This window comes from Saccopteryx bilineata, chromosome 4 (assembly GCF_036850765.1).
Source record: "Saccopteryx bilineata isolate mSacBil1 chromosome 4, mSacBil1_pri_phased_curated, whole genome shotgun sequence".
NCBI lineage: Eukaryota > Metazoa > Chordata > Mammalia > Chiroptera > Emballonuridae > Saccopteryx > Saccopteryx bilineata.
This window is the reverse complement of record NC_089493.1, coordinates 24,342,590-24,365,576: the sequence shown is the minus strand read 5'-3', so window position 1 is coordinate 24,365,576 and position 22,987 is coordinate 24,342,590. Positions and strand designations below refer to the sequence as shown.

The 22,987-nt window shown below is 42.9% G+C and overlaps 1 protein-coding gene across 1 annotated transcript in view; it reads right to left on the bottom strand.

Annotated features, from left to right (window-relative positions):
- The window catches only part of SPTLC2 (serine palmitoyltransferase long chain base subunit 2), a 105,005-nt gene that overhangs the window by 80,775 nt on the left and 1,243 nt on the right, over window positions 1-22,987 (bottom strand). The gene's annotated exons all lie outside the window — the stretch shown is intronic.

Below are 22,987 nucleotides of genomic sequence, written 5' to 3'. Positions count from 1 at the left end.
TTTTACAGAAAAAAATCCACTAGAGCAGTGGTTTTCAACTGCCGGTTCACCAGAAATTTCATGCCAGTCCATGAGAAACTTAACCATCAGCAAGAAATTTCTGACAAACCAGCAGTTGAAAACCACTAGACTACACTAGAGGGTCTGGTATGTTAACTTTAATCTTACTTGAAACAGCTGAGAGCAGTGAGGATGTGATCAGGATATACCAGGAGTGCCTGAGGCACTGAGGACCCAGGTTTGAAGCCCCAAGGTCACTTGCTTGAGCACAGGATCACAGACACAACGACCCCTTAGTTGCTGGCTTGAAGCCCAAGGTTGCTGCCTTGAGCAAAGGTCACTAGCTCAGCTGGAGCCTCCCCCCACACACACATCAAGGAGCTTATGAGAAAGCAATCAACGAACAACTAAAGTGCTGCAACTACAAGTTGATGCTTCTCATCTTTCTCTCCCTTCCTGTCTCCCAACCCCACTAAAAAAGAATTTACCAGAAGGCAATTTTTCAGTTGAGCCCTTTACTAGAGTTATGAAAGTCCCAAAGGAATAAAAGATTTGTCCGCTCTCAGGCAACCTGATCAGAGATATGATATAAACTAATAAGAACTTAATAAAAATCCACAAAACTATAGAAACTAATATATATACACATACTCCAGGGTTAAATATGTTTTAGAATATTGTATCCTAGTTATGTTAGTTTTGGAAACCTACCTGAATGCTGTAAGTTAGAACAGTTTGGAAAAAATAGTATTTGACAAAGGAAAACATTCAGATAGGCATGATACATGGAATTTGTTGGTAATGATTCAATTGATGGCCTAAAGAGCTTATGAAAACTACTTGTAAAACTGGTTTAAGTAATCAATCTCTTCCCCAAAGAGGTGTAAGTTTGTGTCAATGTTTAATACTTAAAACTTTTTTGTAGAAGATTGTAATATGTTTTGAAGAAAATAGCTAGAAACGAGTCAATATCTGAAGATAGGAAATTATTTAAAATTAACACTATAGGCCCTGGCCGGTTGGCTCAGCGGTAGAGCGTCGGCCTGGCGTGTGGGGGACCCGGGTTCGATTCCCGGCCAGGGCACATAGGAGAAGCGCCCATTTGCTTCTCCACTCCCTCCCCCTCCTTCCTCTCTGTCTCTCTCTTCCCCTCCCGCAGCCAAGGCTCCATTGGAGCAAGGATGGCCCGGGCGCTGGGGATGGCTCCTTGGCCTCTGCCCCAGGCGCTAGAGTGGCTCTGGTAGCGGCAGAGCGACGCCCCGGAGGGGCAGAGCATCGCCCCTGGTGGGCGTGCCGGGTGGATCCCGGTCGGGCGCATGCAGGAGTCTGTCTGACTGTCTCTCCCCGTTTCCAGCTTCAGAAAAATACAAAAAAAAGAAAAAAAATTAACACTATAATATGCTATTAAGCTAAACAAAACAAAATCAAAACACAAGAAAAACAACACTGTGATCTCCTTAAAGAACTATATCTAAAAATATTCTGTCATGTATCAGTACCCAACTCTCCAAAATGCTGAAATTGTTAAAAGTATTTTCTCTGAATTGAACATAAAAATAAAAAGTGAAGCAATGTTCAGAGCTCCCAAGTCTAACAAATGTGTAGCAGATTTATGAGTCAGGAATGCTGTGGGCGGATCTCTTTAAACGATATTTGCTTGTATTTGAGACACACCCAAACCAGCAGGACCAAGTAAACTCATACTGTTGGTTGGACTAAGAAGAAGGAAGTTAAACCATTAGTTTGCTTTTAATTTAAATGCTATGAGATTCTATCACAGCCACATTTAAAATTAAATGCATTTTAAGGAATTGAGATTCAACTACAGTATAAATTTTTGGAATGGGTCTCAGTCAAAAACACAGGTCACACTCTTCTGCGCTTCACTGAACCTGCTGTTGATTCCATCTAATGTAGTCTTCCTTTCAGTTACTATATTCTTCATTCTGATTGTTTTTTAATGATTTCTCCTCTTGTGTAAGTTCTCACTGAATTCATCTACTCTTCCTCTAAGTTCACTAAGCATCCTTATAACCGGTGTTTTGAACTCTATCTGGTGGACAGATGGTTTGCTTCCATTTCATGAGTTCTTTTGCTGGAGTTTTGTCCTAGTCTTTCATTTGGGCATTGTTGTTTTGTCTCCTCATCTTAGCAGCCTCTCTGTATTTGTTTCTAAGTATTAGGTAGATTGCTACAACTCCTAGTCTTGGCAGAGTGGCCTTATGTAGCAGGTGTCCTGTGAGGCCCAGCGGCACCGAGTGTCTCCCTGGTCACCTGAGACAGGCGCTCCAGGGGTATCGCTTGTGTGGGGTGTGTGCTCTCCTGGTGTAGCTGAGCGTCACTGCTAGCACATCAGTGAGTTGGACTGGCCTCTGGCTGACTGGCTGTGAGAACTAGCCGGGACAAGGGTTATGCTGGGCTGACCCCACAGAGTGGCATTCGCTTTAGTGGGGCTTTGGTGACTGCTGGAGTCTACCTTTTGGTCATTTTGGAGCAGGCTGAGTGAGTGGTGCTCTGGTGGAAACCACAGGTCACTCTCTGATCATACAAGGTCAGAATGGACAGGCCAACTGATATGCAAACCTGCGATAGGTACAAAAGTCTTAGAACTCAGAACGAAATTATTTGATCTTCAGATCTTTAAGTACTGATGTTGTTATCTCTGACATTATATGTATTGATACAACATTCCATAAAAAAAATCACCAGGTTTATTTTGCTCATTATTGCACATCTAGCACTCAGGATGGTATCTATTAAGTCTGAATGTAGGGCCAGTAGTAGCGGCAGTCGTGGCCATTCAGATGCAGGTTCCCATTGAATTTGAACAGATGGTAAAGAAACAGTGGAGCCAAAAAATGGTGGGCCATTCCTTTATTAAAGTCTCACACCAGCCGACAAGCAAACATACAAGGAGAACAATTCCTTTTCACTCAAGGCTCCCAAAGCCCTGACACATTTTCTGGTTCCACAACCAGAAGAATCTTCTCCAGTTTCTCCTAGAATCAGAGGCCCCACCAGTCTCAGCGGAGATCGCAAAGCCCCTCAGCTCTGGTTCCCCATATGGACACCTTCTCTTTCCCTGCCAACATGGCTGCTTCTTCAGCACTGCATTCCCTCTGCAAACATGGGTTCTTTCTTTGCTCTCCTTCGGCTCGGTCTTTTCAAAACTTTCTGGCGCAAAAACCTCTCCTCCAGCAAACATTAACAAAACAATGGCCCTTCTCAAGCAGGAAAGTAATTTGCAATTTCACAGACCACAGATACCTGGTGCTGCCCAGCCCCCAGTGCAAACTATAAGTGAGCAAACATAAAAATCATATTTTACAAACTTATTTGACCAACAGCTAACAAATAGTAAGTACACAATATTTCCTTTTATTACCGTTGGTATTGCAGAAAATAGCACCATGTAGGGTGTTTGTTGAATAAATGAAAATATATATTATGCTTTTTGCTCTTTCAACAATAAGTACCATCATAGAAGGGGTTAAGTAAGTTGCAGTGAATATATAATGAAATATTAGGGCATTTCTATAACCTAGGCCATTTAGTCTCAACTGGACTGGAGATCAAGTTCACTCTAAACAGAACATGGGCCAGAAGGTTGTACAGTGTATTTCACATTCTAGATTCACTATGCAAGAGAACTCTTAAGGGGTCTTTCATTCATTCTAACTTGAAAATTACAGCATCAACAAAGCAATCAAGAAAAATAAAAGCGGCCCTGGCCGGTTGGCTCAGCGGTAGAGCGTCGGCCTGGCGTGCGGGGGACCCAGGTTCGATTCCCGGCCAGGGCACATAGGAGAAGTGCCCATTTGCTTCTCCACCCCCCCCCCTCCTTCCTCTCTGTCTCTCTCTTCCCCTCTCGCAGCCAAGGCTCCACTGGAGCAAAGATGGCCCGGGCGCTGGGGATGGCTCCTTGGCCTCTGCCCCAGGCGCTAGAGTGGCTCTGGTCTCAGCAGAGCAACGCCCCAGAGGGGCAGAGCATCGCCCCCTGGTGGGCAGAGCATCACCCCTGGTGGGCGTGCCGGGTGGATCCCGGTCGGGAACATGCGGGAGTCTGACTGTCTCTCCCCGTTTCCAGCTTCAGAAAAATACAAATAATAATAATAATAATAATAATAATAATAAAGAAAAGAAAAAGAAAAGCTCCTGACCAGGCAGTGGCACAGTGGATAGAGCGTCGGACTGGGATGCGGAAGGGTCCAGGTTCGAGACCCCGAGGTTGCCAGCTTGAGCGCGGGCTCATCTGGTTTGAGCAAAAAGCTCACCACTTGGACACAAGGTTGCTGGCTCAAGCAAGAGGTTACTCGGTCTGCTGAAGGCCCGCAGTCAAGGCACATATGAGAAAGCAATCAATGAACAACTAAGGTGTTGCAATGAAAAACTGAAGATTGATGCTTCTCATCTTTCTGCGTTCCTGTCTATTCCTCTCTCTGACTCTCTCTCTGTCCCTGTAAAAAACAAACAAAAACAACAACAAAAACCATATCACTCCCTAAAGGTTAAAAAAAGGAGCCTGCAGACACATTAAGCAGACCAAAGTGTGACACTGTTACACTTGTTATTAATCAAGGAGAGATTTAAGAAATCCAAAGAATACTAAGATAGGCTTGCTTAAACATTATTTTTCAAGAAAATTTTAAAAAAAGAAGAAAAGAAACAGCCAAGACAGTAAGTACATCACCATAAAACACAAAGAGAATAAGGGGAAGGGAAAAGAATCAGACAGAGAAGCCATTTTGTTCACATGCCTGTAGGCTACAACCATACTTACAAGCAGCTGAAAAGGCACGCCAACCAAAGCAATAACGGGGCGTGCTCTAATCAAACATAAAACCATAAACTTAATATATATGCAGTAAAATTGTCTGAAAAAGACACAGACTCTGGGGTGGGAGTGAAACAGGGAAGGATGCATACTTCCTACTTATAATCCTCTGAACTGATTTATTTTTCATTTTTAACAGTATGTATTACTGAATTTTTATTGTTTTACTTTTTAAATATTTTAACTAAATTTTCTCACTGATGTTGCTCACCATCTGGAGCAAAACAGAGTTAATTAAAGCAGCATACACCTCTCCTCATAACCTCAGGTCATATCAGTCTACAGATTCTCTACAGAATTCTCACCTAGCCTGACCAGGCAGTGGCACAGTGGATAGAGCATTGGACTGGAATGCTGAGGACCTAGGTTCAAGACCCTGAGGTCGCCAGCTTGAGCGTGGGCTCATCTGGTTTGAGCAAAGCTCACCAGCTTGGACCCAACGTCACTGGCTCGAGTAAGGGGTTACTCTGTCTGCTGAAGGCCCACGGTCAAGGCACATATGAGAAAGCAATCAATGAACAACTAAGGTGTCGCAATGCGCAACGAAAAACTGATTGATGCTTCTCATCTCTCCGTTCCTGTCTGTTCCTGTCTATCCCTCTCTCATCTGTCTGTCCCTGTCTATCCCTCTTTCTGACTCTCTCTCTGTCTCTGTAAAAGACAAAACAAAATAAAAAAAGAAGAAAAAAAAAAGAATTCTCACCTACTTGTTAGATCTCAAAAGGACTTGACATGGTGATAAGTAAATACAAATCTACATTTCAATCCCCAGTTTCTTCCCCAGAATGGCAAACATACACTTCCACCTGCCTCCTACATAGCCACTTAGAGATCCCAAATTCAGTAAGTCTGAAGCTGCCTGACCAGGCAGTGACGCAGTGGCTAGAGCACTGGACTGAGATGCGAGGGACCCAGGTTCGAAACCTCTAGGTCGCCAGCTTGAGCCCGGCAGGTTCATCAGGTTTGAGCACAGGCTCACCAGCTTGAGCGAGGGTCACTGGCTTGAGTGTGGGATCATAGACATGACCCCGTGGTCGCTGGCTTGAGCAAGGGGTCACTCGCTCTTCTGTAGCCCCCCCTTCCCACCCCCTGTTAAGGCACATTTGAGAAAGCAATCACTGAACAACTAAGGAGCTTGATACTTTTCATCTCTCTCCCCTTCTGTCTGTCCCTATCTGTCCCTCTCTCTGACTTTCTGACTCTATCAAAAAAATTTTAAAAGTCTGAAGCTGAATTTATCTCACCATCTTAACTCCTCCCTCACTTAAACCTGATCCTCCTCTCCTCCTGTGTCACCCAGCTAGTTGACACAATCACCATCCAGTCTACCCAGTCTCCCAAGTTTGAAGTCATCTTTTGGCTCGACCTTATTTTCTGGCTTCTATCTAGAACTAGTAATAAATTTTCATGCCTAGTTCAAGACTTTCTCATGGGGCACCAGGGAATTTTAAGGAGGCTAAAAATGCTCACTCTATATTTTTAAAATATTTTATTTATTGATCTTAGAGAGAGATTAGAGAGAAAGAGGAAGAAGGAGTAGGAAGCATTAATTCATAGTAGTTGCTTCTCATATGTACTGTGACCAGGCAAGCCCAGGGTTTCAAACCAGCAACTTCAGCATTCCAGGTCGATGCTCTATCCACTGCGCCACCATAGGTCAGGCTAATCTGTATCTTCAGAGAGGTACTAAAGACATAATATACATACAGGTAAAAAAACTATGAAGTTGTACATCTAGCATATTTTATGCACTAACTGAATGTACGTTACTCCTCAATTTAAAAACAAAACCTAAGTGCCTCTTCCTTCAGTGGACTATTGCAATACCCGCCTTCCCATCGAGTCTCTCTGCCACCAAGACCCTCCTCATCTCTCAGGTATCCTTCCAGTCACAGTAAACTTCACGCCACAGGATTTCCAAAAAGAATCCTCCGCTAGAAGGAGTGAAAATCTTCTAAAAATGATGTCAATGACTAGTGTCCAATACTGAAAAGTCAAGCAGTGATATAGGCATGTTAGAAAATGGAGGTAAACTCCAAACGAATCAGCTAAAACAGAAAATCATTACCTCTGAAGATGGAGAAAAGATAGAAAAGCCTGACCAGGGAGTGGCGCAGTGGATAGAGCGTCGTCCTGGAATGGTGAGGACCCAGGTTTGAAACCCCAGGGTCGGCGGCTTGAGCTCGGTGGGCTCATCTGGCTTGAGTGTGGGCTCACCAGCTTGAGCAAGGGGTCGCTGGCTTGAGCGTGGGATCATAGATATGACCTCATGGTCTCCGGTTTGAGCAAGGGGTCACTGGCTGGGCTGGAGCCCCCATTCCCGCCCCCCGTCCCAGTCAAGGCACATATGAGAAACAACCAATGAACAACTAAGGTGTCGCAACAAAGAACTGATGCTTCTCATCTCTCTCCCTTCCTATCAGTCTGTCCCTCTCCCGCTCTATCGCTTTTTTAAAAAATGGAGGTAGAAGAGAGCAGAACACTGTTGTCTATTCTATTTTTTTATTTTTTACAGAGACAGAGAGTGAGTCAGAGAGAGAGATAGACAAGGACAGACAGACAGGAATGGAGAGAGATGAGAAGCATCAATCATTAGTTTTTCATTGAGCACTGAAACACTTTAGTTGTTCATTGACTGCTTTCTCATATGTGCCTTGACCGCGGGCCTTCAGCAGACCGAGTAGCCCCTTGCTGGAGCCAGCGACCTTGGGTTTAAGCTGGTGGGCTTTTGCTCAAACCAGATAAACCCGCGCTCAAGCTGGCGACCTCGGGGTCTTGAACCTGGGTCCTCTGCATCCCAGTCCGACGCTTTATTCACTGCGCCCAGGCTGTTGTCTATATATTTCAAAATCTTGTAGAGCTGCCTGAATTATGCCTCAAACCAAGTGCTACAGATAGGGGTTGCTGGAAATTCTTACGTCCTACAGCACTGGATCATAAAGCTATTTTGGCTGTGAATATTCACTATTTTCAAGACAAGGAAGGAATGACTCCAAAGGCAGTTCAGAGACCACCAGGGTTCCAGGGGGAACTCACCTCAGATTTAACAGTTGAGAGACTCAGAGTGGCAGCCTGTAGTATGGAAGATTGGGTGGAGGGATGAGGGGGAGACATACAACCTCCATAGTCCAATAGGTACAGAGGGCAGAGAATAGAGCATCAAACCAAAAAGGATTATTATTGAACCTTAAGATGTCACGGAATTTGACTTGCTAAATTTTGGATTTGGTTGGGACTCGTTACCTTTTTCTGCCCTCTGATTTCTCCCCTTTGGAATGAACATGTCTATCTTCTGCCTGTCCCACCATAGTATTTTGGAAGCACATAACTTATATGGTTTCACAGGTTCACAGCTGGAGAGGAATTGTCTCAGGATGAATTATCTCAAGTCTCACTCATTATCAGATTTAGATGGTATTTAGCAGATACTTCAGATTCTAGACTTCAGAGTTGATGCCATAATAAGTTAAAATTGTCTGAGCTGTTGGGATGGAATTGATACATTTTGAATGCAAGAAGGACATGATTTGGGGGAACCCATGGTCAGAATGTTATGGAATGTTTGTGTTCAACAATGCATATGTTGAAGCCCTAACCCCCAATGGGATATCTGAATGTGAGGCCCTTAGAAGGTGATTTGATTCAGATTAGGTCATGAGGGTGGGTCCCTGGTGATATGATCCGGACCCTTATAGGAATAAGAAGAGATCTCCACTGAGGAAAAGCCACATAAACACACTATGAGAGGGCATCTAAGAGCCATGAAGAGGACCCTCACCAAGAGTCAAATCTGCCTGACCTGTGGTGGCGCAGTGGGATAAAGCGTCGACCTGGAACACTGAGGTCGCCGGTTCGAAACCTTGGGCTTGCCTGGTCAAGGCACATATGGGAGTTGATGCTTCCTGCTCCTCCCCCTTCTTTCTCTCTCGGTCTCTCTCTCTCACTCCTCTCTCTCTAAAAAATCAATAAATAAAATATTAAAAAAAAAAAAGAGTCAAATCTGCCAGCACCTTGATTTTGGACTTCCTGCCTCCAGAACCAGAAGAAATAAAGGTCTGTTGTTTAAGCCACCCAGTCTACGGTATTTTGTTCCAGCAGACTGAAATTAGAGGTGAAGAGACAAATGTGTACAATGTACTCTCAATTGGTTTAGGAAAAAATAACCATGTGTTTGTGCATGTATGCATCTATAAAGAGAATGAGAATTTTCTTCATGGACCATTTGAGTCAGTTGCAGTTATAATGTACCTTAACCTTTTCATACTTTAGTAGGTATGTCTTAAAAACAAAGATTCTCTTTCATAACTATAGAACAATTATCAAAATTATTAAATCGACAGGAGCCTGACCTGTGGTGGCGCAGTGGATAAAGCGTCAACCTGGAAATGCTGAGGTGGCCGGTTCGAAACCCTGGGCTTGCCTGGTCAAGGCACATATGGGAGTTGATGCTTCCAGCTCCTCCCCCCTTCTCTCTCTCTGTCTCTCCCTCTCCTCTCTAAAATGAACAAATTAAAAAAAAAATTAAAAAAAAAAATTATTAAATCGACAGGATACTAATAACTAGCCTGCAGACTTAATTTAAATCTTGCCAACTGTCCTAATGATGGCCTTTACAGCAAAAGGAAGTCCTGGATCACGTACTGTATTCTGTTTCCTTAGTTTCAGAAAAGGAAGAGGTAAGTTTTGACTGTACTATCAACTGACTTGGATGAAATGATCCTGAGCAGAAGTTTCAAGAATCCCATAAAAGGACATAAAACTATGCAATGATGCAATAACAGGGAAGTAAACACTGGGAAACAGCATACATATCTGGTATGAATACAAAACCACATAAGCATCTTTGTTTAAAGCAAATAAATACATTCTTGCTAAATGTGACAATAGGATGATAGACTCTGCCCTATCACCACAGAAACTGCCCACCTGGTGGACAATGTGAAACATTATAAAAAAACAATTTATGTCCGGCCCTGGCCAGGTGGCTTAATTAGTTAGAGCTTTGTCTTGATATGCCAAGGTTGCAGATTTGATCCGGAGTCAGGGAAGAGACAAGAATTAACCAGGGAATGCATGAATAAGTGGAACAACAAATCAGTGAATTTCTCCTCCTCCTTCTCTCTCCCCCTTTTGGAAAAAAAAAAATCAATCAATAATAATTTTAAGAATTTCCAATACAAACTACCCATTATTCTTCAACAATCAAAGGCCTGTTACTATGCCTTTTCCATTAAATAAACCCCATTCATCTCCAGTGGTACAGTCTGTTGTTCCTTAACAGAAGTTCTGCTGAAATGGCTTTTTTTTCTTTCTTTCTTTCTTTCTTTTTTTTTTTTTGGAATTTTACTGCAATGTACTAGCCTATTCCTACTGCATACCATACATACTAGAGAAAGTAGTTGGGAGCTTTGTGCCTGTCTCACAAGCTATTCCATGCTCTGAACATATATTTTCAGAAGAGACCTCCTTTTTGGGGCAGGCAAATTTTGAAAAGTAGGGAGCACATGTTTGCCTTGCAAACAGGATAAATTCCCTAATTTTTGGCAATAAGTATCTCATTTGAAATGGACTGAAAAGTACTTTCAAAGCTATCTGTAAACAAATTTATATTTTTGCATTACTATTTTCCTATTGAAAACCCAAAAATGGAGACCTGGAAGTCAATGTGCACTGGAAGATGGCAGTTCAGCGGCATTCTGTGCACTCTGCGCACTGCTGCTCTGCCTGGGTGTGACCACACTCACTTGCCACCCACATCTCCTCTGCAGCACTTTCCTATCCCCAGATAAGCATCATGGTATAACAGACCATGTAAGAGGAGATCTAGCCCTGGCCGGTTGGCTCAGTGGTAGAGCGTCGGCCTGGCGTGCAGAAGTCCCGGGTTCGATTCCTGGCCAGGGCACACAGGAGAAGCGCCCATCTGCTTCTCCACCCCTCCCCCTCTCCTTCCTCTCTGTCTCTCTCTTCCCCTCCCGCAGCGAGGCTCCATTGGAGCAAAGATGGCCTGGGCGCTGGGGATGGCTCCTTGGCCTCTGCCCCAGGTGCTAGAGTGGCTCTGGTCGCAACAGAGCGATGCCCCGGAGGGGCAGAGCATCGCCCCCTGGTGGGCAGAGCGTCGCCCCCTGGTGGGCGTGCCGGGTGGATCCCGGGTCGGCGCATGCAGGAGTCTGTCTGACTGTCTCTCTGTTTCCGGCTTCAGAAAAATACAAATACAAAAACAAAAACAAACAAACAAAAAGAGTCAGGAGATCTAAGTGCCAGGGCAGCTCTGCCACAAATTCTGCATCTCCATCAGAGCGCTCTTCTGCTTCTAACATGCTCTGGGCTCTGAGTAGATAACACATCTACTCAGCCTCTCCACACATCCACTCAGGTCTGTAAGGGACACCCACTGGCGAGACAATCGGTTGACACCAATTTTCCTTCTCTGAGAATATGCCCTGACACACGGGGGTGAGGGCTGGCAGCCACATCTGTGCAATCTCACATACGTAGAAGTAGAGATTCTTCCTATTTATTTTTTAACATTTCCAAAACTGCAAAAGTAATTTTCAGACATCCAAGTCTCTCCTAGAAACCCAAAGCTCCAGTCTACCATAAAGATAAAAAAAACCATCATAATAACGTCATTCTTTTCACTGATTCAATAAATATTTCATTCCTATCTATATCATGAACTATGCTCTGTATTTAATATAAATAAAAGATAAATATTGTCTTAACAAGTCTGCAGGGTTTTTTGAGAAAAAGGGTGCAAAGATTAACATTTTTATTTATTGAGGTATAATTGACATGACACTATATTAGTTTCAAGTGTACAAGGCATAATTTGATGTTTTATGCATTGCAAAATGATTACCACAAAAGTCTAGATAGCATCTCTCAACATTCAAAGTCATAAAACTTTTTTCTTCTGATGAGAACTTCCCAGATCCATTTTTCTAGCTCCTTTCAAACATGCAAACATGCGGGCTCTGTCTGGAGTATGCCCACGCCTTCCTTCCCTCTCAGACATGCATCTTTACCTTTCTCTTCTACACTAAGGGTTCCCATGAGACTGGCAACCAGGGGAGTAAGAGGCGGTGGCAGCAGCTCCTCTAGCTAACCTCCTGACCCATCCCCAAGGCCCTCTTCTTTCTGGGTTTTCAGTGAGCCAAAGCAGCCCCACCTTGGCTCCTTCTTTCCGACATTTCTTTTCTTCCTTCTTTTGTTTGTGACAGAAACAAAGAGAGAGGGACAGAGAGAGGGGCAGATAGAGACAGACAGACCCAAAGGGAGAAGATGAGAAGCATCAATTCTTCGTTGCGGCACCTTAGTTGTTCAGTGATTGCTTTCCCATAGGTGCCTTGACCAGGGGCTCCAGCAGAGCAAGGTACCCCTTACTTGAGCCAGTGACCTTGGGTTTCAAGCCAGCGACCTCAGGGTTTTGAATCTGGGTCCTCTCCGATGCTTTATCCACTGTGCCACCGCCTGGTCAGGCCCACATTTCTAGAGAGCAAAGCAGCTCCTCCTAGGCTCTCCTGTTGCTCCTTCTACCCTAAGCCCTTCCTTTGTATCACTGTTTCCTGCTTTAATAAACGTACTCTCAAAAAAAAAAGAGCAAACATGCTTTCTGAGATGAGAATAATGAAACTATTTAACTATTTTAAAGACTACTGTCTAAAGGGATTTATATTTAAATAAAAATGTATGCCTGACCAGGCGGTGCGCAGTGGATAGAGCGTCGGACTGGGATGCCGAGGACCCATGTTTGAGACCCCGAGATCGCCAGCTTGAGCGCGGGCTCATCTGGTTTGAGCAAAAAGCTCGCCAGCTTGGACCCAAGGTCGCTGGCTTGAGCAAGGGGTTACTCAGTCTGTTGAAGGCCTGGGGTCAAGGCACATATGAGAAAGCAATCAATGCACAACTAAGGTGTCACAAAGAAAAATTGATGATTAATGCTTCTCATCTCTCTGTTCATCCCCCACCTCTGTCCCTGTTTAAAAAAAAATGTATACAACTTGGGAAGCCTTTCTTTTGCAATAGATTCTCAAACTGTCTCACACTTCTTCACATGACTGAATGACAAAATCAAGAAAAGGAGATTAAGCAACCTGTCCAGTCACAAGAAAGTTTAATTCAAAGTTGGGACTAAAATCCAAGTCTTTACATTTTCCAATTTATTGCCATTTCTTAGTCATATTCCTGTGATTTTTCTATGAATCAAATTTTCCTTTAATTATTTCAAGGACATTACAACTTAATATGATTGTTTTAAAATCATCAATGGCTTAATGTTAGAATTTCGCTTTAAACTTACTCTTTGTGCTTATTTTTGCTATTCATATTAGCTATACTTGGATGGAGACAAATGGTGTTATATGAGTTTCCTCTGCTAGAAAATGTCTATATTTAGGAAACCAGAACTAATTTAGATGTGCTGGAAATAACATGCCTCCTTTGCCTATACACAAGCCACGCCTACATAGGAGGCGGAAAGATACTACCCTTCAGCTGATATAGCAGAAGTCTCCAAGAAGTAGTTCTATTACAGTCTAATCAGTGATCACAGTCCAGGCTTCTCAAATCAAGGTGAGAAAAGGAGGTGTGGCAGAAGTCCCTCCCTGCTAATAGGTTTCTTATCCTTTGAAGCACCAACCAGGTCTCACAGATCACCCCCCTGGTAAGACAATGGGAGGGGTGCTGCAGAAGTCACCAACATGCTGTTTCTTAGAAGAGCCGCTGGAGAGGTGATTAAACATTGTGCAGTGTGTCTGTGCCGTTTCCAGACCATTTGGAATGCCACTGGCCACTTCCTACCCTTCCTCACCTGCTGTCATCCTTACTAGTAAGAACATTCAGTAAGCCCTTATTGTTTCTAACCACCTGTAATCCATTACACTAAAAATTATGCTGTGGTGTCTTTACTAGTACATGTACCACAACCCATTTTACCTATGTTTTTAACATTTGGGGGAACTGGTTTTTTCATCAACTAGCAAGTATATATGAAATATGACAGTATAATTAATTCAACAAAACAGAGATAAAAACATATTCAACACCTAGATTTATTAAGATATACAATTAGCTTATATGCTTTAGATTTTTTCCATTAAATAAAACAGTGAAGTTACCATTCATTTTTTCATTCATTCATCTCCATTAATACTCACTGAGTCCCTATTATGAGTTAGGCATGAGCTAAGTACTAAAACACAAATACTCCAGTGAGAGAGGCAGTCAATAAGTAAGTAGAAAGATACACAATTTAATGCCAGGCAATTATAATAAGTGCTACAATTAGGGGAAAAGTCATAAGAAGAGGAGATTGTTTATACAGGGACAAGCTGTCTGACAGATGTGAGGGGTAAGCAGAGACCTACATGGAGTGGGGGAGAGACCTAAAGAAAAATGTTTTCCAAGCCAAGGTAACTGTACCCGCAAAAGCATGCTTGCTGAGTTCGGGGAAGAGCAGAAAGTCCAGCTTGACTGGAGTGCAGTGACCTGGAAGGATATGAAGTCAGGAAGGTATGGGAGAGCCACATGACATAGGCAGTCTCATAAACCAGTGGACCCCAACCTTTCTTGGGTCACCAACCGGTTTAATGTCAGAAAATATTTTTGTGGACTGGCCTTTAGGGTGGGACGGATAAATGTATCACGTGACCGAGACAAGCGTCAAGAGTGAGTCTTAGACGGATGTAACAGAGGGAATCTGGTCATTTTTTAAAAATAAAACATCGTTCAGACTTAAATATCAATAAAACGGAAATAATGTAAGTTATTTATTCTTTCTCTGCGGACCGGTACCAAATGGCCCACGGTACCGGTACCGGCAAGCCGAGGGTTTCAAACAGGCGACCTCAGCGATCCAGGTTGATGCTCTATTCACTGTGCTACCACAGGTCAGGCATGATCTGATTTATGTTTAAGAAGTTCCCAAATCCTTTAAAGAAATCTGCTCTGGCTGGGTGGCTCAGTGGACAGAACATCATCCCAGTGCACCAAGGTTGTAGGTTTGATCCCGGGTCAGGGCACATATGAGGTACCAACAATGAGTGCACAACTAAATGGAATTAAGTGGTATGAGGTAATGCTTCTCCCTCTTTCTCTTTCCCCTTCTTCTTCCCCCTACTTTTTCTTCTCTCTCAAATCAATGGAAAATTTTTTTTAAAAAAAACAACAACTTTGCCCTGGGAAGTGCTATTTCTCTTCTTCCTTATAAGTGTAAGTTACCCTCTGTTTGGGGTATTATCATTCCCATGAATTTTAAAAATACCTTTACTATATAAATACACAGCCATGAACAGTACAGTATTGTCCTAAATGTTTTCAATCCTTTAAAAACATATCATTCTTTTCTTTTTTTTAGAGAGAGAGAGAAGAAACCTTGGGCTCAAGCCAGCAACCTTGGACTTCAAGCCAGTGACCCTGTGCTAAAGCTGGTTGGCCCGTGCTCAAGCTGGATGAGCCCACACTCAAGACAGCGACCTCAGGGTTTCGAACCTGGGTCCTCTGCGTCCCAGTCCGAAGCTCTATCCACTGTGCCACCGTCTGGTCAGGCCCTTTTGTTTTAAAATAATTTTTTGCTCTGACTGTAGAAATAATATATGTGTACTGTATGGCCCTAAGGAGTTGGGATAACCCGTGTTGGGATTCAGTTCTGAATGTGATTTGGTGTAAATCAGTCTGCTTTCTGATAATTTCTAAATACAGTAAAGAAAGTTTGCAATCCAGTAGAAAAGTGGGCAAAAGATAGGAACTGGCAATTCATAGAAAAAGAAACTTGATTGGAAAAGATATAAATATGTATATGGATATGTTTATTCTCTCTAGCTCTTAAATTATTGCAAGTTAAAACAATGACATACTGTTTTCATCTTTTCCAATTTGAAAGTTATTAAAATATGACAGTATTTAAATGTTGGCAGTGTTTTAGCAATGGGAACTTTTATGTGGGCGTTCAGTATAAATTGGTACAATTGGTTTGGAGAACCATTTGGCAGTTTCTAGAAAAGCCAAAGTACTGTACGCATATTTATAATGATTGTCCTGCTAGGTCTCTATCTAGTATGTGTGCTGGCAGAGGGTTTCAAACCTTCTTATTTCAACCCACATAAAGAAATAACATTTTTATATTACAACCTAGTGCATACATAATGTGTATATATTTTATGTTCTTTACATATTTTATATCTACGTACACACTTTTTTTTAGTGAGAGATAGAGACAGACAGGGACAGAGGAAAGGAGAGATGGGAAGCATCAACTCATATTTGCAGCACTTTAGTTGTTCATTGACTGCTTTCTCATATGTGCTTTGACCAGGGGGCTTCAGCCAAGCCAGTGAGCCCACACTCAAGCTCATGAGCCTACTCTCAAGCGGTGACCTAAGGGTTTCAAACCTGGGTCCTCAGCATTCCGGGTCAATGCTCTATCCTCTCTCTGCACTACCACCTGCTCAGGCTATCTACACACATATATAACTGAAACAAAGTTTCATAAATCAGTATTTACCTTTGCAACACAGTCTAATAGTCTGTTCTGTACTACTCAATGAATATTTTTAACTGAAAGTTTAAAATACACTGATCACAAACCAGTAAATTGATATCATGGACCACTGATTGTCTGTAACCCACAGACAGGGCTGCTGTAACAAAGTACCACAGTCTGGGGGTTTTAAATAACAGAAATGTATTTTCCCATAGTTGTGGAGACAATCTGAGATAAGGTTTGGGTAAGGTTGGTTTCTTCTGATGCCTCTCTCCTTGACACGTAGATGGTGCTGTTCTCCCTGTAACTTTACGTGGTCTTCCCTCTGTCTCCAAATTTCTTCTTATAAGGATAATCAGTCTTTGAATTAGGGCCTACCCTAACGGCCTCATTTTTAACTTAATTATTTCTTTAAAGATCCTGTCTCCAAATACAGTCACATTTTGAGGTATTGGGATTAGGAATCTAACATACGAATTTTAATGGGTCAACATGAGCACAAGAGAAATGTTTTAAAATGTTTACTGTAAAAATACAATTTGAAAAACTGTAAATAACCAAGTTGTCAATTGGTAGGTGAATAGCAAAAAGAAATCAACAAACAACAGTGTCATAGTCATAGAATGAAGTGCTATACAGCAGTGAAAATATGAACCAATCTGTATTATGAACATGGGTCAATCTCAGATACATCCTGTTCAAAGTTGCAAAGAGACACATACAGAATGACGTATCTTCGCCTGACCAGTGGTGGCACAGTGGATAGAGTGTTGGCCTGGGATGCTGAGGACCCATTTTCAAAACCCCTAGGTTACTGGCTTGAGAGCTGACTCATGTGACTTGAGCATAAACTCATGTGGCTTGAGCACAGGCTCACCAGCTAGCCTGAGGTCGGCTTGAGCATGGGTTCATCACGTGATCCAGTGATAACTGGCTTGAGCCCAAAGATCACTGACTTGAAGCCCTAGGTTGCTGGTTTGAGCAAGGGGTCACTCGCTCTGCTGTAGCCTCCCGGTCAAGGCACATATGAGAAAGCAATCACTGAACAACTAAGGAGCTGCAACAAAGAACTGATGCTTCTCATCTCTCTCACTTGCTGTCTGTCTGTCCCTCTCTGACTCTCTCTCTTTGTCTCTGTCAAAAAAATAAATAAAAGGAAAAGCACCCACCTTATCATTTATGATGGGTATTGAAAGTAGTCTTTTTTTTTTTTTTTTTCCATTTTTCTGAAGCTGGAAACAGGGAGAGACAGTCAGACAGACTCCCGCATGCGCCCGACCGGGATCCACCCGGCTCTGCCCACCAGGGGGCGATGCTCTGCCCATCCTGGGCGTCGCCATGTTGTGACCAGAGTCACTCTAGCGCCTGGGGCAGAGGCCACAGAGCCATCCCCAGCGCCCGGGCCATCTTTGCTCCAATGGAGCCTCAGCTGCGGGAGGGGAAGAGAGAGACAGAGAGGAAAGCACGGCGGAGGGGTGGAGAAGCAAATGGGCGCTTCTCCTGTGTGCCCTGGCCGGGAATCGAACCCGGGTCCTCCGCACACTAGGCCGACGCTCTACCGCTGAGCCAACCGGCCAGGGCCTGAAAGTAGTCTTAAAGACAACAAACATAAGCTAAATTTTCTGAAATTAAATGGGTCAAGAGCAAAAGGTTTACTTGCTTAATCAGTCACACAATACAAATTACATTATAGGAGGCTTCTTAGAAGCTATTCTAAGGAGGCAATTGACTTCTGAGGCCACAAACCATGTATTTAATCAAGGAAGGCACACCCACTCAGAACACAAACATAGCCTCTACCTATCCCTCTCAATCGCCTATTCTGCCAATAGACACTGCTTCTTTCTTTCAAAAATTGACTCTAATTGGATCTCAACCAATTAACAATTTTACTCAGAGCACTACAAAGTCCCTAGGGCACCTACGCCACCCTTAAAAAGCAGGCAAGTCTCCCTCTCCTGAATATACAAGTTCTAAGTACTATCTTAAGAAAAGAGTGGTTTATATATTAAATACTGGTCTCATTTCCCAATAATTTTTTTATTAGAGAATTCCTGAGTATCCCAAATGACTCTGGAATCTTTCAAATCTTGCTAGTAAGAATCAGAATGTTCTTCCTGTTGGAACAAAAACATTTGAAACAAAAATCCAGTCCTACAAGTTGTAAAGTTACAACATTTTTGCAAAGCCTTGAGGTCTTCCTGTGTCTCATCAGGCCCTGTGAAACCTGAATAGGTATACTGGACATTCTAGCTACTCCTCCTGTTCCTGTCTCATAACTTCTTTTCAGTTACTGTTTCCGCACAGTGGAAACAAAAGCTAGTAGATATTTAGTAAACCACCCTTCACTTCATTAGTTATTCATCTGCAACCTTCTAAGTACTGTATAAGTAGCAGGAGCACTTTGTTCTTCCTATTTTCTCCTTGCTTATTATTTAAATGAGAATATAATTCATACCTCAATTCCTCCTTAAGATACAATCTTATTTATTCCAGTAGTTAGAAGGCTGTCACCCTTCCAATATCTCATTAAAATTACTACTAAAGCCCTGGCCGGTTGGCTCAGCGGTAGAGCGTCGGCCTAGCGTGCGGAGGACCCGGGCTCGATTCCCGGCCAGGGCACACAGGAGAAGCGCCCATTTGCTTCTCCACCCCTCCGCCGCGCTTTCCTCTCTGTCTCTCTCTTCCCCTCCTGCAGCCAAGGCTCCATTGGAGCAAAGATGGCCCGGGCGCTGGGGATGGCTCTATGGCCTCTGCCTCAGGCGCTAGAGTGGCTCTGGTCGCAATATGGCGACGCCCAGGATGGGCAGAGCATCGCCCCCTGGTGGGCAGAGCATCGCCCCATGGTGGGCGTGCCGGGTGGATCCCGGTCGGGCGCATGCGGGAGTCTGTCTGACTGTCTCTCCCCGTTTCCAGCTTCAGAAAATTGAAAAGGAAAAAAAAAAAAAAAAAAAAAAAAAAATTACTACTAAAGAGCCCCTGGCCGGTTGGCTCAGCGGTAGAGCGTCGGCCTGGCGTGCGGGAGACCCAGGTTCAATTCCCGGCCAGGGCACATAGGAGAAGCGCCCATTTGCTTCTCCACCCCCAACCCCTCCTTCCTCTCTGTCTCTCTCTTCCCCTCCCGCAGCCAAGGCTCCATTGGAGCAAAGATGGCCCAGGCGCTGGGGATGGCTCCTTGGCCTCTGCCCCAGGCGTTAGAATGGCTCTGGTCTCAGCAGAGCGACACCCCAGAGGGGCAGAGCTTCGCCCCTGGTGGGCGTGCCGGGTGGATCCCGGTCGGGCGCATGCGGGAGTCTGTCTGACTGTATCTCCCCATTTCCAGCTTCAGAAAAATACAAAAAAAAAAAAAAAAAATTACTACTAAAGAAAGTTAGGTTCAAAACTGTCTCAAAGGCAGCTTTTTCCCTCTTCTATACTTATTAACTAAGAAAGGTAAAATGTGTATCCACATCTCACAAGTTTTATAAGAAATTAAAGATCTAAAAAAAAATAAAATCTGTTAACTAGGAGCTCTAAAAAAACCCAGCCTGACCGGTGGTGGCACAGTGGATGCAGCATTGACCTAGGATGCTAAGGTCCCAGGTCTGAAACCCTGAGGTCGCTGGCTTGAGCGAGGGGTTGCCATTTTGAGGGTGGGTTAATAAGAATAATCCCATGGTCACTGACTGGAGTCCAAAGGCTGCTAGCTTGAGCCCAGGGTCACTGGCTGAGCTGGAACCCCTCCACCCACCAAGGCATGTATGAGAAACCATCAGTGAACAACTAGAGAGATGCAACTGTGCATTGATGCATCTCATCTCTCTCCCTTCCTGTCTCTCTACCTTGAAAAAAAACCTCTTGGAAATTAAGATCACTAAATTCTGCAACATCCTGATGACGCAATTTTCACTTAAAAATGAAAACAAGTCTTTGAATGTTTCCACACCAGCAAGTAATACTTTGACAACAGCTCAGTGTCCTACAAGTAACTCAATTCTAATGCTATTTACCTGGAGGTATCGTCACACCCCACAGGTTAAGGGCTCATTCCACAAGACTATCTCCCTTAGCCCCCAACTTCAGAAGCCAAATGCAAGTCTAGGTTGTCACCCGTTCTTGTCTCTTGTCACCATCAGCTAGAAACCAGATTCCCACGACACCCTCTTCCAGTTTAATTAATTTGCTAGAGCAGCTCACAGAATTCAGGAAAACTATTTACTTACTGTTTCCCAGTTTATTATAAAAAGATATGATAATAAAAATACAGGTCTGAATAGCTACGTAGGGCAAGGCCACTCTCCCAGCAACCCAAAAGCTCCCCAAACCTTGTACTTTTGTGATTTTTATGGGAGAGGCTTCATCATGTAGGCATGATCAATCATTAACTCCATTTCCAGCCCTTTTCCTCTCTCTGGAAAATGGGAGGTAGGGCTGAGAATTCCAAGCTTCTAATCATGGCTTGGTCTTTCTGGTGAGCAGCCCCCATCTAATAGCCAACCAAGAGTCACCTAATAGGACAAAAGATACTACAATCATCCAGAACACTTCAAGAGATTTAAGTACTATTTGGTTGGGAATCAGGGTCAGAGACCAAATATCAGAACAAAACACTGAGGTCACTGGTTCAAAACCCTGGGCTTGCCTGGGCGAGGCACATATGGGAGTTGATGCTTCCTGCTCCTCCCCCCTTACCCCTCTCTCTCTTTTTTCTCTCTCTAAAAAAAAAAAAGAACAAAGCGCGCTCTTAATACATATTCTTATCACTTAGAAAATGCCACAGGTTCAAGGAGTTCTGAGCCAGGAATCTCAGATCTTTATACTACATATTTCCTATTATCTCACAGCTACCACCTGAATGAATAAACAAATAAATAAATAACAAGTGATCCCATCGTAAGTTAAGTAAAGTAGCATCTGTACTGACACATTCATTCCTTCAGACTCAGAAACATAGACTCTAGAGAGTGTAAAGAGATCTCAGAAGTTCCTAACTTCTTTCCTCCTGTTCATGAAAAACAAATGTTGAAATATGTAAGGAAATGGAACTTGCATCTTGCATTTAAAAACCATGTTATAGCCTGACAGGGTGCTGGCGCAGTGGATAGAGCGTCAGACTGGAATGCGGAGGACCCAGGTTCGAGACCTCGAGGTCGCCAGCTTGAGCGCGGGCTCATCTGGTTTGAGCAAAAGCTCATCAGCTTGGATCCAAGGTCGCTGACTCCAGCAAGGGGTTACTTGGTCTGCTGAAGGACCACGATCATGGCACATATGAAAAAGCAATCAATGAACAACTAAGGTGTCGCAACGAAAACCTAATGATTGATGCCTCACATCTCTCTCCATTCCTGTCTGTCTGTCCCTATCTAACCGTCTCTCTGACTGTCTCTGGAAAATAATAAAATAAAAAAATAAAAATAAGACTTAAAAAAAAAAGAACCATGTTATACTCTATATTTGTATTTTAGTAAAAGCAGGACACACAATTGGGTACTTAACATCTTATGTGTAATTTCATGCAAACGTATTCCCTGGAAACTGCAAAGAAATACAAACTGTGAAGAAATAGATTGTATTTCTTTGCAGTTTCCGGGGAATATTGGTGTTGGAGCATTAGCATCACTTTAATTAAAATAAAAACAACTTGAAAAAATATTTTTTAAGATCATCTTGCTCTAATGAAGTTATCAAAATTCTTTTGCTTAAAAGGAGAAAAAAAACAAACAAACTTATAGGCAATATTCCTTGTATTAGGGTACAAAGCTACACACCTAAAGTCTTTGTTTTAAAAAGACCTGTGAAAGACTGTCCAGAAGCAACCCTAAATGTTCTTTAGGACACTCCACTAGACCATTCTTCCAAATGCCACCATAATGCCTTGAGTGGAATTTCCCCCTAAAATATATTAGGAAAAGTCAGCCAGATGCTTGAGTCATACAGATTTTTAAGTTTCACTTTAGATACTTGATATTTTTTCATCATATTAGTCGTTAATCTCTTAAGAAATGTTTACTCATGCTAAATTGTTAGGGATTATGGAAGGGAGGGGGTTTGATTTACTACTAAATCAAAACATAACTCCTGTCACATGGAAGGGAGGGATTTGATTTACTACTAAATCAAAATATAACTCCTGTCACATGAAAAGAGGGCTTAAGCACAAAGCACCTCAAAAGTGTGAACACCTTTCCCATGATGTCCTTTCTTCCCTTTTAAATAACCCACTCATTCACCAGCACCATATTTTCTGATTCCTCCCCAATAGGTTTCCCTGTTACATTCTGTACCACAATTTTGTCTTATTAGCCATTTACACGGCTTGGGAAACAATTCCTTTCACTGCTTATAATGGACCCATTCTTATCGTTTCCTCTTTCACACAATTATTTCTTTAAAAACAAAAATAAATCATTAGAGTTTGTATATTACATGGCCTTAGGTCTTTCAACTTGAGGGTTGTTGAAGTCTCTTGTATATATTTCCCCCCTACTCTTAGTCTCTCTCAACCTGACATGGAGAAATGCTTTATTTTCTGTTTCACAACAAACAACAGGCCTATCCATAATATTGACTAATTGGGGGAGGAGCTTGCCAGATATTTATGTTAAAACCGAATTAAATCACAACAGTTGCAAGCTTAACACTGGGAACAAGATACTTTGGAAAAAAGTTTTCCTTACTATCAGAACAAGATTTAT